The sequence below is a fragment of the Marmota marmota genome, unplaced genomic scaffold (assembly GCF_001458135.2).
Source record: "Marmota marmota marmota unplaced genomic scaffold, marMar, whole genome shotgun sequence".
NCBI classification, from domain to species: Eukaryota; Metazoa; Chordata; class Mammalia; order Rodentia; family Sciuridae; genus Marmota; species Marmota marmota.
The window spans coordinates 29,038,751-29,055,517 of NW_026000057.1; the positions used below are offsets into that span (position 1 = coordinate 29,038,751).

At 33.8% G+C, this 16,767-nt stretch overlaps 1 protein-coding gene across 1 annotated transcript in view; it reads left to right on the plus strand.

Moving 5' to 3' along the window:
- Positions 1 to 488: 488 nt before the first annotated feature.
- Rap1gds1 (Rap1 GTPase-GDP dissociation stimulator 1) overlaps positions 489 to 16,767 on the plus strand; it is a 112,530-nt gene continuing 96,251 nt past the window's right edge. The window contains exon 1 of the mRNA XM_015484576.2: positions 489 to 626. The gene's annotated coding sequence lies outside the window, so the exon portion shown is untranslated. The remainder of the gene's footprint in view (positions 627 to 16,767) is intronic.

A 16,767-nucleotide genomic window follows, 5' to 3' on the forward strand; every position in this document is an offset into this window, starting at 1 on the left:
ATGCAATCAAAATAACACATTATAAAAGATTGAATATAGAAGCAGATAGGAGAATTCAATTATTTTCTACTGAACCACATGTGAGAAATTTGTAAACTTTTAAAACATTATCACTCTTACTAAATTCTTCTTTGTTTTGGAAATACAGTTGTTTTTCATTTAACATGCTAATTGTGTTAGCATGAAATAAGGTTTATAATTTTATATTTAAATGGATTAGTTTGTAAATCTTTGAAAGTTTCAGTTTTGATTTTTTAAAATAATTTAAACATCAATAGAAATAATGTAAATGAAATATTGTTGGGATCCTCAGTAATTTTTAATAATGTAAAAGGGTTTTGAGAATCTGGTTAGAGGAACCAGCATATGATTTAGAAGAAGAATGCAACTTTATAATGCAAAATGCACATGTTTTGTCATCAATCCATAATTTGATATGTTTGTTCAAATAGGAATCTTAGGTAGCATGGTGGTCATAAGGTTAGTGAAATGTACTTGTATTTATTTTCTATAAACAGATAATCTCAGTGATACCTTGAAGAAATTGAAGATAACAGCTGTTGACAGCACTGAAGATAGTTTGGAAGGATGCTTGGATTGTCTGCTTCAAGCCCTGGCTCAAAACAGTAAGTTTCATTATGCTTACTCAAATTTCAAACAACAACAAAAATCACATCAGCAGTGGTTCAAAAATTGGTATGTAGTTAAGCACATAACTTGTTTTCACATAACTTGAATTCTTTTGAATTCTATCCCTGAATACTGAGATTGTTTTAAATATTTCCTCCTCCTACCTACCCCCCACCCCCAGTCTGCTTAAAGCCAAACTGATAGGCAGAGAAAGGAGGAATTGATTTGGTGGTAATGACATTTATACCAGTCTCAGAGTGAGGCTATTATTTTATTCCCAACAGATAAGCATCATAGTTGTTGTTGTTTTTTTTTTTTTTTTAACACCTACATTTGCGCTTTTAAAAAAAGACTTTGTTATATGTAGGGAGAGAAAGGAGAATCAAAAAGGAGAGCTTAAAACACTTAACAGTTTTTTCCTGAGATCTTATGGTCTACCTTTTAGAATAATTTTATTTTAAAATAACATGTATGCAGCCAGGCATGGTGGCCCTTGTCTATAATCTCAGTGGTTCACGAGGATCATAATTTCAAGGCCAGCCTGAGCACTTAGCAAGGCCCTAAGCCACTTAGTGAGACCCTGTCTCAAAATAAAAATTAAAAAGGGCTGGGAATGTGGCTCAGTGTTTGAGCATGCTTGGGTTCAATCCCTGGTACCTAACAATAACAACAACAATATGTATGCATATATTTAATTGGAAAGAACCACCAGCAGTCAACCAAAAATCCCTTGAGCCAGATGTGGTGGCACACGTCTATAATCCTAGTGATGATCTGGAAGGCAACCCTCAGCAACTCAGTGACGCCCTAAGCAACTTAAACCGATGTCTCAAAATAAAAAATTTTAAAGAAAGACAGAGACTGGGAATGTAGCTCAGAGGTAAAGTATTCCTGGTTTCAATACTCAGTTCGAAATAAGCAGACCAACCAACCAACCAACCTTTAAAACTTAAAGTAAGGCTTGGTGTTTGGTGTTGGGGTAAATAATACTAGAGATAGAAATCACATAATTCTTCATTGACTAACACATTGAATTATTACTTTTGACTTATATTTTTGTTCACTAATTTTTGTTTCACAGTGAATAGGACAGGTATAAAATGAAACATTTGTTCCGTTAATTCTGCTTAGTTGTACTGGCATTTAATTATGCCATTCTGTTATTCTGGCACTAACTATGTAGCTGAAAAAGAATCCAGGGGAGAGTATATATTATTACGTTTCAATTTCAGGGACTCAGACATGTGTGTTATTTCTTTTTTTTAATTTTTTAGTAAACTATGACTAGAAAATCTAAAATGATTGATTATAGTACTCTTCATAAAGAAACATACTTTAAAACTAGCTTTGAAAACTGCTTTTTAGTAATTCTCTTTGCTTTTGAGATTGTAACTCTCAAGCTATTTAATCTTAGATAAAGAGTTTGAAACAGTTCAATACAGCATGTAGATCGCTTCTCGGCCTTTTGGCTAAGATCAAGTGCAATAACAGCATGTAGATAAGGTTGGAGAAAGTTAAGAAAAAAGGAAAGGAGTGTCTTAAGGCTGGTTGTCCATTATAGTAAAAATGTGACTATTTATGTCTAATAAAATTAAAAATGAGGTTCCTTTGCCATGTGTAGTAGTGCATACTTTTAATCCCAGTTACTCAGGAGGCTGAGGCAGGAGGATTGCAAACTTAAGGCCAGCCTGGACAACTTAGCAAGACCCTGTCTCAAAATAAAGAATAAAGAGGGCTAAGGAAATAGCTCAGGGTTGAAGCACCCCTGTATTCAATCTATAATACCACAAAAACAAACAAACATTATTTTTCATAGAAAGTTCCTTTGAATAGCCCTGATGTAGATACGATATATCAACAAGTTTTACACGTGCCTATGTAGGCAACTTTACATAATAACAACAAGCCTAAGAAAATTAAGTAATTCAAATTTTTTCTTTTGAAGAGGATTTTTTTTAATAACTTAATGTTTTCAGTGCCTATTTTTTTTCTGTATGTTAGGGAAAAAGAAGATTATAAATGGATCATTTGCTTTAGAAGCTGAAGGAAATTAAGTGATCTTGGTCACATGTGGAAGGTTGCTGTTTCTCCTTTGAGGAGATCAGAAGGCAGAGAGATGAAAAGGAAAATGAAGGAAAAAAAGGAAGGAAAAGTTTATAGCTTTTTAAAGAACAGATTCAAGAACAATTGAGAAGTGCGTAACTGTTTGATTGAATTTCAGGCTTACTGTAGGCTTATGCGTTGAACCTCCGTTTTTGAAAATGGTCCTAAAACTGTTTATCACAAATATTAAGGCCATTTAACCATAAGGTGTTAATAAAAACAAAACTACTGGTTCAACTAATGACTTCCCAGGGAGATAGCAAAAGAAACATCTTCTTAATAGGAAACAAAATTTATAAATGTTCTTAGGTCTGAGACTACTGATGCAGAAGAATGAGATAGAGGAGGAAGTTTGTGCAGATTTTCAGTCTTTGACAAGAGTTGAATCTGTCACTAAAGCACCTACTGTGTGTTGGCCCTGGGATAGGGTCTCTGTTATCTAATCTTTCCTGTAGTTTCAAGAGGTAGGTGCTATTGTTCTGCTGTGGCAGAATCCATAGTTTGAATTTAAACTCTTTGTTAACAAAAATTATACTGAGTGAAGTGAGGCTTTTTTTCTGAATTTATAGAATAAGAAGTTGCTCTAAGGAGCTCAGTGTTATTATGTCTTAAATTTTGCTTTTTCTTTAACATGGTTTCAGAGTTTTGTTATTAAAGAATAGTATGAGGGCTGAGGTTGTAGCTCAGTGGTAGAGCGCTTGCCTCACATGCGTGAGGCCCTGTGGTTTGATAAATAAATGAAAATAAAGATATGGTGTCCCTCTACAACTAAAAAAAAATTTTTTAAATAGAAAATGATAAGCCTTTTCTTCCCTTGACATTTAGACTGATATATTTATTTGATATATTTTATAAAATTAGCATCTGGCTTTTAAACCATAAAAGGTAAGGCTTTACTAGTAAGGTATTTCTTTCTCTGCAGTTGTTCTTTAGTAAAATGATTGGACCAATCTTCTTAAATATAAAATTATAAAACATTTAGATTTAACTTAGATGAAGCTATATTGCCTTTTTACAGCGATCTAGTTTTATATTTCTTCCTAGTGCCAGGTGTTTTGACTAAAAATATCACTGTTTGCATCAGAATTGCACCTGATCAAAAATTTCTCCATTTTGTACAAATATAAAATGGTAATGTATGTGTAATATAAATTTAAACTTCAAATTTTATTTTATTTAATAATCTGACTTGTCATTGGAAAGGATATTTCTGAAAGAAAAACAATTTTCAAATATCTACATGTGAATTTAGTGTGTTTGAATTGTGTATTACAAATGAACATAGTCTGAAATTATAAATTTCACTTTGATATATGATTTCACAGTGATTTTCTTCTCTCCTTCCTCCTTACTTTCCCTCCTTCTCATTAAATATAGTATCTATATCATAAGACACAAAAGTTAGAAGATTTGAATACTTACTAGATTTTGTGGACAATATTTATTTAAGCAAGCATTTTGTATAAATTTCTGATCTAAATTAATATGAGGCATACATTCACTCATATAAATACTTCACATCTCACTTTGAAAATGTTTTTAGTAAATATATGAGGGCCACCAGCCAAGAAATCAGCCTGTTTATTCTAGTCTCTCTTGATTCAGATTATAGTTAGAAGATTCCCAGTAAATGCTTGTTAAATCGTAGCATGGTTACACTATCTCATGCTTAGAAAATTTAAACAATAGGCCACCTATTGTCTTCCCTAAGCATTTAGAAAGGAGATAGCCTTAGAAGTAGGAATCTTAGTCACCCTGTGAGCGAAATGAGTAGCTTACATTAAAGTCCCAAAGGCAAGAAAAGTTAATGCTCTATTCATAAGGAAAATTCTGTTAATTTTACTCCATTTTAAAGGATGGAGACCAAATTCCCTTTTGCTGGGGGAACTATAAAGCAGTGACATCATGATCATGGACAGCTTTAAATTCTTCCTGAAGAATAGATTGTCTTCCTTAGTCATATTTTCCTGTGTATGTTAACTTCTTAACTTTTTTTAGGTCTCACCTGATGACAATTCCTAGTTCATTCGAGAATCACGTAATTGTTTATTTTTTGTGGAACAACTTTGTGATACAGCGTTACTTCTCTTTATAATTTTACTTCTCTTTAAAGAAAAAAGAGCTTAATTTCTAGTTCACATTCCTCACCTTATAGTATTCACGTAGCTGTAGAATTCTTAATTTACTTTCTAGCCCTTAAGTTGTTTCCTAGTCCTTAGTTTTTATTTTATTTGTTGTATTGACTTTTGCTCCCACCTAGGTTGCAGTCCTAAGCATCATAATTGTGTACACGGGCTGCTCCTGTGGACTACTCCATGTATCTTTTCTAACCATTATCATTTTCTTATAGTCTGCTTTATGCCTTTAATATCTTTGAAAGATTTATCTCCAGGTAGCTGTTATTTCTTCCTAAGTAAGGAACTTTGAAATTTGTGAACTGTTTTTCAATAGCCATGCTAAATTTGCAGTTACTGAATGTGGAATATTGCTGCTGTTTGGAGAAATGAAAGATTATATTTCACTTTGTTTTTTCATAGCGATATATGGAATGGATTTTTCTTTCCTGAAGTTATCAAATGCATCACAAGAAGTGCTGTATTTCCTTTGCAGGCCAAATTCATTATGTTGTTTACCTGCTTTACATTTTTTTGGTATTGTATGCCTCTTTTAGTCTTTGTGTTCATTGTTCATGAAGGCTGATCACCAGTGCTGGTGATACATTACCAAGGATTCAGTTTTTACCAAATAAAGATAATGTTTTAAGAATATATAAGACTCTCAACTAAAGCCATTAACTAAAATACATTGACAATTCTTGATAAATTGAGACTCCTGGTTTGCCAGGTAATAGTGGTAGCCCCCTAAATCTGAATTTTTCCACGTTCTCTCAAAATGCAAACAGATCAACAAAGCAGCCAAATAAACCCAACTAAGCATAATCTATGCCTTCACTATAACTAATAAACAAGCCTCAGATGATGAAGTAAGAATAAAAAAATATTCAAATCTAGCTTACTCAGCTTTAGAAATCACTCTAGAAAAGTTCTGTCAAAACTACAATGACAACATGGGAAAAAAGGAGGAGGAATGGAGATTCAGAAGTTCAGGAAAAATTAAAATTGCCTTTAGACAGATAAGCTCCTACCCTGGTAGAGAAATTCTAAGATCTAGCCTTAGATTAGTTTAAGGTATTAGCCACCTAAAGTACATACGACCCCAAATGCCAGTTTAGGGTATTAGCTACCTAAGGTACATAGGACCCCATATGCCAGGTCAGGAGAATATCAGATTGGGGATAGGAGTCATTCCTTCTTGTGTACTTGGTGACAAAAAGCAAGAAGGGGAGGTTACATGTTCTGAAGAATCAAGAACCATTAAATCAGAAGACACTCATTACTCCCTTGGGTTTCAGTTTAGAAATGGGAGCTTCTGAACTGAAACAAACTAGGTATTCATCTCAAATCTTTATTCTTACTGCATATAACTTGTTTTACAGTTAAGGAAAATTAAAATTATATACTGAATGGGAAATTTGAGATGAGATACATCAAAGATGTTCTGAGGAAAAATGGAGAATAAAAGAAGGAAAAGAATCAAAACATTTTAGCCATTAAAATTTTTACTTCTAAGGTGAATCATCTGTGAAGCAGTTATCAATAACAGAACATCATGATCTCTTTTAAACATCATCCTTAAACAAGTCTTCACAGATATGAAAAATAAAAAACCCTTAAATCAGAAACTAAAAAATCAGAACCTTGTAGATAAATGAAAACAAAAGATAAGAGATGATCAATATAGAAGACAGTCAAAAAGATGTAACATATTTGCAATTGGAGTCCTTAAGAAGACAGATAAAACAATGACATATAGGTAATATTTAAAACTAACTTTTTTAAAAAAAAATTTATTTGTTCTACTTAATTGTACATAACAGCAGAATGTATTTCAATTTATTGTACACCAATGGAGTGCAACATTTCAATTATCTGATTGTGCATGGCATAGAGATGCCCCATTTGGCAATCATACATGTCCCTAGGATAATAATGTGCATCTCATTCCACCAGCTTTCCTATTTATCCTCATAACCCAACCCCACCCTCCGCTTTGCCCAACCAAAGTTCCTCCATTCTTCCCATGCCCCCCCAACCCCCATCACAGATTCAGCATCCACTAATCAGAGAAAACATTTGGCCTTTAGTTTTTTGGGATTGGCTTACTTCGCTTAGCATAATATTCTCCAGCTTCATCCCTTTACCTGAAAAACAAAACAAAACAAAAAAATCCCCAAATTAAATTTCTTGGAAGTAAATGGAGATCTGAATCTATGTATTGAAAGGATACTTGTGAAAGCTGACTTTAAAAATAACAATAATTTAATGGGAAAAAAAATCCTCAGGGCCTCTATGCAAAAAGGTCAAATTATTTAAATAAGAAAAGAAAATTAGATTGGCATCAGACTTCTTCATAGTGATGTGTTAGCAGAATTTTCAGGTAACTCAAGGAACAGGAATTTTATAATGAACCACGCAACTCAATAAGTATTAAGGTTATAGAAAAACACTATTAAACATAGAAGAACCCAGGGAATACTCTAGTCTTCCAGAAGAATTATCCAAGCTTATTCTGTCTACTATAGTAGGCATGCTCCAACATGACTATTGAACATTTGAAGTAAGGTTAGTGTGAATTTGTAGAGATGTAAGTTTAAACTAGGTGCCACATTTCAAAAAGTATAAAAAATGTAAATTATCTCATTAATATTTATTTGTAATATTGCTTCTATGTTGAATCTCTTGTTTAAAATTCAGTGAAATTCAGTAAATGCTTTATTTCTAATTGACACTTTAAAGGACAGCATTTTCTAGATTATAGGTAGTGGCTGAACAGAGTGGGTTTAAAAGTAGACCCAGCTAGAATGATGTGTTAAAAAATGCAACTTAAAGCAAAATAATTATAATAATTGTATTTGTATACAGTATAATTGGCTTGTTCATCAAAAGAGAATATTTTTGAAAGAACCTTAAATTCATTATTCTAGGGTTAGATTTTAAGGAAGAGGCAGTATAGAGCATCCAAGTTATGTTTTGTATGCTTAGTCTGAAGCAGAAAAGAGAAGACTGTATATCCAAATATATATCTGGGAATTTGTTGAAAAAGTAGCAGGGAAAGGCTTGAATCTGATTGGGATAATGAGGAAGACCATCTTGAAATTCTTACAGGTTATGAGATTAATAATAAAAGCAAGAAATAACTGAGATACTAGGTGCTGATAATGCTTTGAAAGCATATACTTCATGAGAGGAAAAAAGGATCTTATTATGTGCAGTCTCTAATAGGCAATCCTTCACTGGTGTTCTTGGGTAGCGATTGTAGACTTGATAGAGGATCTAAATTTGCTAATTTTAGCTAATGAGTGTTATTTTTGCTGTCTAAATTACTAAATTTGCAAAACTGCTTGTGTTCTTGCTATAATTTGAACGTGTTTCCCGAAGTTCATCATGAGATGGTTTCCTGGTTAAAGGATGAGTTTGGCCCCTTTTTTCTCTTGTATGTGTTCTGTTGCCCTTTTGTGTTTTGCTCTGGGATGATGTAGCAAGAAAGCTTCTGACATATGAGGGTCCCACATCCTTCTCAGGCTCCAGAATTCAAGGAGATCAAGCACTCTTCTTTGTAAATTATCCAGTCTCAGATCTTTTGTTGTAGCAGTGTAAAATGGAAGATGGTTCTCAGCATAGATTAAATGTATAAGAGAAAAATTGTGATTTGAAATTATGTTATACGCCACATATACACTGAAAAAAAATTGTCATCCTCAGTATTTATAATTCCAGCTTTCATTTACTATCTCTAAGGAGTACATTTTAAACTATTCTAGGGAAGAAATGATGGGTTTGTGCTGCTGTGTCTTCCTAACATTGTGTCATTAGAGTTCCTTATAACTCTGCATCTACAGATAGCTATGGCTTCAAACCTCTTTTCCCATTTTATTTTAAATTTTTTAGTTACAGATGAATATAATATCTTTATTTTGTTTGTTTGTTTTTTATGTGGTGCTGAGGATAGAACCCAGTATTTCACATGTGCAAACCAAGAGCTCTGCCACTGAGCCACAACCCCAGCCCTCTTCTTTTATTTTTAATGTTTTTTATTAATGTATTATAATTATATGTAATAGTGGGGTTCATGTGACATTCATAGGGGCACATAACATGGTTTACTCTGATTTCATTTCCTAATAGTTCCTCTTCTCCTCCCTACCTTCCTCCCTCTATGCCCCTTTCTCTTCATATCTGATCTTCCTTTTATTTACATATGTATTTTTTCATTGGTGCATCTTAATTATAATAAAAGTGTGGCTACATATTGATTTACTGATTGAAGTTAACTGACTTCTTCTAATTAAGTACAGCAGTCCCCCTCCCATCTTTACCAGTGGTTAACTGCAATACAAATATCTTAAATGAAAAATTTCAGAAATAAGTTTCATATTTTACAACACTTGGAAAAGCATGAAGTCTTACAGCCTCCTGTCGCAGATGGAATCATTCCTTTGTTCAGCATATCTATGATGCACATGTACCCACCTGCTAGCCACCTGCTAGCTGTCTCTCTTATCAGATCAACTGTCTATCACATTGACTGTTGTGGCACTGCAATACTTATTGTTCACATAACCCTTATTTTACTTAATGGCCCCAAAGTGCAAAACTACTGATTTTGGCAATTTGAATATGCAAAGTAGAAGGTACAAATGCTTCATTTAAGAGAAAAGGCAAAAATTCTCAAGGAAAAAAAAAACATGCTGAGATTGCTAGTGTTCATGGTATGAACAAATCTGTCCATAAAATTGTGCAGATGGAAAAAGAAATTCATGCTAGTTTTGCTGTTGTACTGGACACACTAAGTTTTGGCCACTGTGCATAAGTGCTTAATTAAGATGGAAAAGGCATTAGTTTTATGAGTGGAAAACATGAGCAGAAACTCATCTAACTATATACCACATATCATGTCACTTCATCACAAGAAGAAGAGTTAGTCTAAAACAATAAGATGTTTTGAGAGACAGACCACATTTACATAATTTATATAGCATATTGTTACAATTATTCTATTTTATTATTTTATTGTCAGTCTCTTACTGTACCAAATTTATAGCTTAAACTTCATCCTAGGTACCTATGTTTTGGGGGGCCATATGTGCATATATGTTGGGATTGCTAGTATCCATAATTTACGCATCCACTAGGGATGTTAGAACATATCCCCTCTTGGTAAGGGGAAACTAATATAAATACTAACCCAATTCATTCTGTTATAGCAGAATACTACAGATTAAGTAATTTATAAATAATAGAAATTTATTCCCTATTCTGGAGGCTGAGAAGTCTAGGATCAAGGCACTATCAGGTATAAAGTCTGGTGAGGTACCATGTTTCATTGATGGTCCCGGATTGTGGTATCCTCACATGATGGGAAGTAGAACAGAAAAATAAAGGGACAGAAACAGACAAAGAAGTCTCTTTTATAATGGCATGAATCTACTCACTTCCCCAAAATCCGTATCTCTTAAAACTATCATTTGGGGGATTAAGTTTCAGCACTTGGATTTTGGGTAGGGTATAATGTGTTAGTTCATTTTTCATTAATAAAATACCTGAGGCAGGCTGCTTTATGAAACAAAGAGGTTTATTTTGGCTGTTACAGAGGACCAAGGCCAAGAGGCTGCATCTGGGGATAGCTTTGGTGACAGAGTCCTAAGGTGGTTTGGTATCACATGGCCAAGAGTCAGGGAGCATGCATATGTTTATGTGTCTCTTTTCATGTCTCTCCTCTTTATAAAGCCACTAGGATTCAACTATTGGGGCTCCACCCTAATAACTTTATCCAGTTCTAATTCCCAAAGGCCTTAATTCTACACACTATAGGTGGATTAAGTTTCCTCTTTCTTAATACCTCATCATGGGGACTATATTTGAACACATGAACCTTTGGGGGGATACACTTAAATCATGAAACACAGTATTCAAATTACAGCACCCAGTATGTATTGGAATGTGTTAAAGAATACGAAATATGTAAATTGACCTTTTGGTATAATGAATGAGAAATGAGTTAATATTTGAATAATAAATTTCTCAACAGAAACTTATAATTTGATGCTTTAAGATAGTGAAGTAATATGTAGATTAAGTTGAACTGTTTTTAGTGTCTTTACTGTAATTCTTTGTTGTTTTCTTTTACTCCTTTTTATTTGTTCTTTTTAGTTACACATGATAGTAGAGTGTATTTTGATATATCATGCATATATGAAATATGACTTCCCATTTTTGGGTTGTACATGATGTGGAGCTACACTGGTCATGTATTCATATATGAACATAAGAAAATTATGTCCGATACATTCTACTGTCTTGCCTGTTCTCATCCTCCCTCCCTTCCCCCCACTCCACCCTGTCCAATCCAGTGAACCCCCACCCCCCATTGTGAGTCAGCATCCACACCAGAGAGAACATTCAGCCTTTGATTTTTTGGAATTGGCTTATTTCACCTAGCATGATAGTCTTCAGTTCCATCCATTTACCAGCAAGTGCCATAATTTCATTCTTCTTTATGACTGAGTAATATTTCATTGTGTATATAAACCATATTTTCTTTATCGATTCATCTGTTGAAGGGCACCTAGGTTGGTTCCATAGCTCAGCTATTGTGAATTGAACTGGTATGAACAATTGATGTGGCTGTACACTATAGTATGCTGATTTTAAGTCCTCTGGGTATATGCCAAGGAGTGGGATAGCTGGGGCAAATGGTGGTTCCATTCCAAGTTTTCTGAGGAATGTCCATAGTGCTTTCCAGAGTAGTTGTACCAGTTTGCAGTCCCACCAGCAATGTATGAGTATACTTTTTTCCCCACATTGTTGCCAACATTTGTTTTTGCTTGTATTCTTGATAATTGCCATTCTGACTAGAGTGAGATGCAATCTCAGTTACATTTCTCTAATGATTATTGGTGTTTGAACCTGAAGGTAAGAGTAGTATTAGGTTACTTTTTACTTAGTATTGTACTTGAAAGTCCAAATGATTTGTATTTTCTCCAGAATACTTTTCTTACATAGTCTAATACCTTCCTCTTTACCTTTTAAATTTCAGATTTCCTAAGTTCCCTTTTGTCATTGTAAAACAAAGTTTTATCATTAAGTAGACTTTGGAATTTATAAATGAGCTATTTGGGGAAATAATATAATTTATTGAATAAATTTTCTTAATGGAAGCTTCCTTGTAAAGTATACATGTTCTTGTTATTTATTTACTTATGTTCAAAAAGTTTATTTTGATATGGTATAAGGTAAGGATCTATTTTTTTCCCCCTAGACATTCAATTTTCTTAATATCATGTGGCTTTTTAAAATACATTTATTTTATTTTATGTGGTGTTGAGGATCAAACCCAGGGCCTCACACATGCTAGGCAAGCGTTCTACTGCTGAGCCATAACCCCAGCCCCAGTATCGTGTGTTTTTAAATGTATTCTTTGTTAGTTAGTGAGGCTCCTTTTAGCCTGTACTGACCACATAGTTTCATATAATTGCATCAGTATTTGGGTTTTATTCTGTCCCATTAATCTGTTATTTATTGTGCTATCACCATGCTGTTTCAGTTATGGTCACTTGTGGCGTAAGTTTCCCATTATTTATCTGTCTTGAAAATTTTTTGTTTTTATTATTCTCATGGATTTATTATATCAAAACTTCTAGTAACACTTTGCCACATTCCTGAAATATCTTACTGGAATTATGGCTCCCTTATTTCCTTCATTGATCCTCATATCATGACAAAGAGACATTTGAGTGCTATTGTAAGATGGTAGATCAAAGGATGATATTATGCTTTCCTAAAATCTTTGTGGCATGTTTGTGTTCTTACTGGAATATTATCTGCTGGAAGGGCTAAGATGATTCTCCCCTGTAGGAACCGTGGTGTATTGGTCAGGTTCACAAGAGAAGCAGAACCAATAGGATGTGTGTAATAAATATTTATTTTAAGGATCTGGCTCATGCAATTATGGGGGCTGGAAGCCCAGATCTGCAGCGTGGACCAACAGGTTAGAGACTCAGGGAGGAAGCAATGTTGCAGTTCAAGAGTTCCCTCTTAACTTGCCAGTCTTTTGTTCTACTAGGTCTTTAGCTGATTGGATGAAGCCCACTCACCTGTAGAGGGCAAATCTGCTTTACTCAAAACGTACTGACTGAGGGCTGGGGTTGTAGCTCAGTGGCAGAGGGCTTGCCTAGCATGTGTGAGTTGCTGGGTTTGATCCTTAGCACCACATAAAAATAAAATAAAGGCATGCTGTCCATCTACGACTACAGAAACAAAAATAAAATAAAATAAAAAACAACAACGACAAAACACTGACTGAAATGTGAATCTCATCCAAAAACACTGTCATAGAAACATCCAGAACAAATGTTTGACCAAATACCTGGATACCACAGCCCAGCCAAATTGACACAGATTTGACTATGGCAAATAGAATATATATTTCTATTGAAATATCAAAATGAATGGTATGGTACAGTAGTTAGATGTTGGGATAACTGCTAGTGAAAAGGGCCATTGGAATTAGAATTTTCTGCACAAAAGTCTGTAATTGGTTTTATTGAGATTTTCTTCATGACCTACTTTTTAATATTTATTGTAATAAATGCCAAAATGAGGCTACAAAAGGCAGAATCTTTTTAAAAAAATTTTTTGATAGGGGCATATGAATTCAAAGTCCAAGATTTTAGCACACAGTGTTCTGTGAGGCAAATTTTCATTTTAGATCCTTATAATTTTCTCTTCCCCTAGTTAAGTGTTACATATCTTTTTATTGTACTAAAGGAGCAAACAGAATGTTTTCATTTGGCTCATAATAACTTAGTTATGGATTGATCATCTTTTCTTTCTGATGTGCATGTGGGAGTGAAAATATAAAGGCAAGGTAATTTTCTGCAATGATTTTTGAAGGCTTAAAGAACATTTTTGCATATGTTTGCTTTTAAAAAATATAATCTAAAACCTGATTAGCTTAATGCAAAGTGAAAAGTTTAGTCCTTGCATGAACTCGTGATTGTAATTCTACAAAAATATACTCTTGACTTCAAAATTTTTGATAAGAGAATTCCTAAAATATAAGGCAGTCTCTTTATAACCTTGATCCTCTTTTATTTTAAAAGCAATTACAGCTACAACAACATCAATAAATATAATTCAGTTTCTTTATCTTTAATATTCCCATAGCAGTTTGTATATTCTTCTATTTAAGCTTATATCAATATATATTTATTGTTTGTGTATGCCTTTTTCATTTCTTCAGTTATAAATTTTGAAAGGGCAGAGATGCACTCTTCGCCTACCATTAATTGGGTACCACTGTGCATTAGTTGCTAATTGCCCTAGAGAGTTTAGTGGTTTACATAGATAAATAATAGGTAAGTTTTAATACAGTATAATATGTTGTATAATGGAGCCAATTACAAAGTGTTGTAGCAATAGAGAACTGGATCCATTCATGGTTATAAGATTCAGAATACCACAGAGAATGACCTGTCTTCCGAGTCTTAATCACTAGATATGTATTGTATAGTGTACTCTTGTCTTTCTCCTTCTACCTGGCTTTTCTTCAAATCTGAGACAGTTTACAGCTTCTTAACACTGGTAGCATTTGGCTGCTGCCCACCTCCCCAGAATTGCCCTGTTATATAGAATGTTGCTATTACAAATTTAAGGCCTCTAGCTTCAGCTGGTATTTCTTTAATGTTTTTACATATTCCTTCTTTGTGAATGTATCTTTTTCCTTTTTTTCTGAGAGTATATTTTATTGTCCTTAAAAGCTCAGCTCATGTTACCTTATTTGTGAGCATTTCCATGTTTATACAACTGTATCAATAACATTTAATTGTGATAATTTATTAATCTCACTCTTTTTCTTAATAGATAAGTTTACTGAAGATGATTTGCATCCTGTATCTTACAGTTTCTATAGGGACTCAGTAAAAACACACTTTCCTTGGGTGATCTCATCCATTCCTGGGTCCTTCACTACTAAGTATGTTCTGACAATTGGGAGACAGTTACATTGTGGTGTGTATTTGGATAAGCCTGAACAAGGAGTGCTGAATTTTGAAAGTACAGTGTACTTGAGCTACATAAATGTGAGGACTTGTGTGGAAAATTCCTGAGGTAGGAAAAAAATGTATTCCAGTAAGTAACTCAAAACTTTGATGTTGCTAGCAGGAACAGGTCAAGAGATGAAATCTTGAAAGCATTGAGGATCAAATTATGAAAGGACTTTTTATGCTATTCTAATATCATAGAAAAGCAAGTGAAAAACACTAAAAATTGTGGTGGTTGTCTGAAAGATAGACTGGAGAATTTCCATGAGGAGGAGGACATGTTTTTCTGAGACAAGAGTTAAGGATCATAGGCTAATATCAGTTAATATCATAGGCTGGTCTAGGTGTGAAGGAACAAAATATTTACACTCTGAATTACCAAGAAAGATTATCTTTGACAGTGATGGGGAGATACTGGTTTAGGAAATATGAAGAGAAATGACTACAGAATAAAATGATTATTGAACAATGTTGAAAGTCCAATAAGATTATAAAATTTGGATTTGTAGTGATACCAGTTTACATATTTAATAATATAACAACTATTTTTAAATTGGGGAACATGAAATAGTACATAGCTAGAATCATTTAGTATCAGAAGATTTAGAAGTAAGGTGATGTGGGTTTTTAGGGAATTTAGTTAATACTAGAATTACAGAAATAAGGTTAAAAAATTAACAAGGAAATAAAAGACATGGTATCAGAAATTGATTTCCAAATTTAAGCTTTCAAACATGGAGCAGTTCTACATGATCATGAGACCCTGAGTATGATTCTGCTGTGGATTGCTAAAGAGCAGTGGGAATTGGGTCATTTGTTAAAGTCAGGGAAAGTGAGGCAAAGTTATTAACCATCTTAGAGTTTGAGATGGTTGCAAAAATTGGAGGAGGGGGGAGAAAACTGAAAGTAAACTATAGTGAACCTGATGGTTAGGATTCTAATAACGAGAATAGAATAACCTTAACAGATGGTAGTAGCTGAAAAAAGAGAAAATTGTTTTTTAATGAAGCCAGAAGACAACTACCTCAAATTCTTTTGAGCTAGGAAGTTGAGTAAACCGCAGTTAAGGAATCTGCTTGGGAATACTTCAAAGGAAATTTCCAGAGAGAGCTCTAAAGTGAAAGGGAGGAGGGAGAGTTTGAGGAGTATTTGAATTCCGCTTATGTCCTTAAGGAGTCCAAGAGGGAACAATAAAACGTTTTCAAAACTAGGTTTGAAGGGATATTTAAACCTGATAAATGCATTTATTCTCTTTCCTTGGTAGATATGGTGACCTAAAGTATGTTTTTGTTTTCAGTTTAGCATTGATGGATTTTGTTGTTGTAGCCAAACTATATTGAGAAGAGATACTTGAAAAAAGCATCTTACGTACTGGGGCTGCATCTCAGTGGTAGGGTTCTTACCTACCATCCTCAAGGCCCTGCATTCAATTCCCAGCACTGAAAAAGAAAAATTTACTTAATTTCATTCTCTTTTCAGAATGACTCAGTGCAGTTGTAGTGCTAATATATTTTACATAGACTTGTTGGCATTTTCCCAACTGGTTCTTTAGCCATAGTGTTATTTTTAAAGTATTTTTAGTTGTAGATGGACACAGTACCTTTATTTGTTTTTATGTGGTGTTGAGGATTGAACCCAGTGCCTCATACATGTGAGGCAAGTGCTCCACCACTGAGTCACAACCCCAGCTCTCCTTAGCCATATTCTTCATGTCTTTTTCTGTGACAAATATTTTATTATTCAATATTTATCAGCAATATTCTTTTAATATTCGATTATCCTCTGTTAAGGTCTCACATTGACTTATCAGCGACTGTCACAATTTCATCTGATAATCTTATATGTTAATTTTCTTGAGATTTGATATTCCTTCC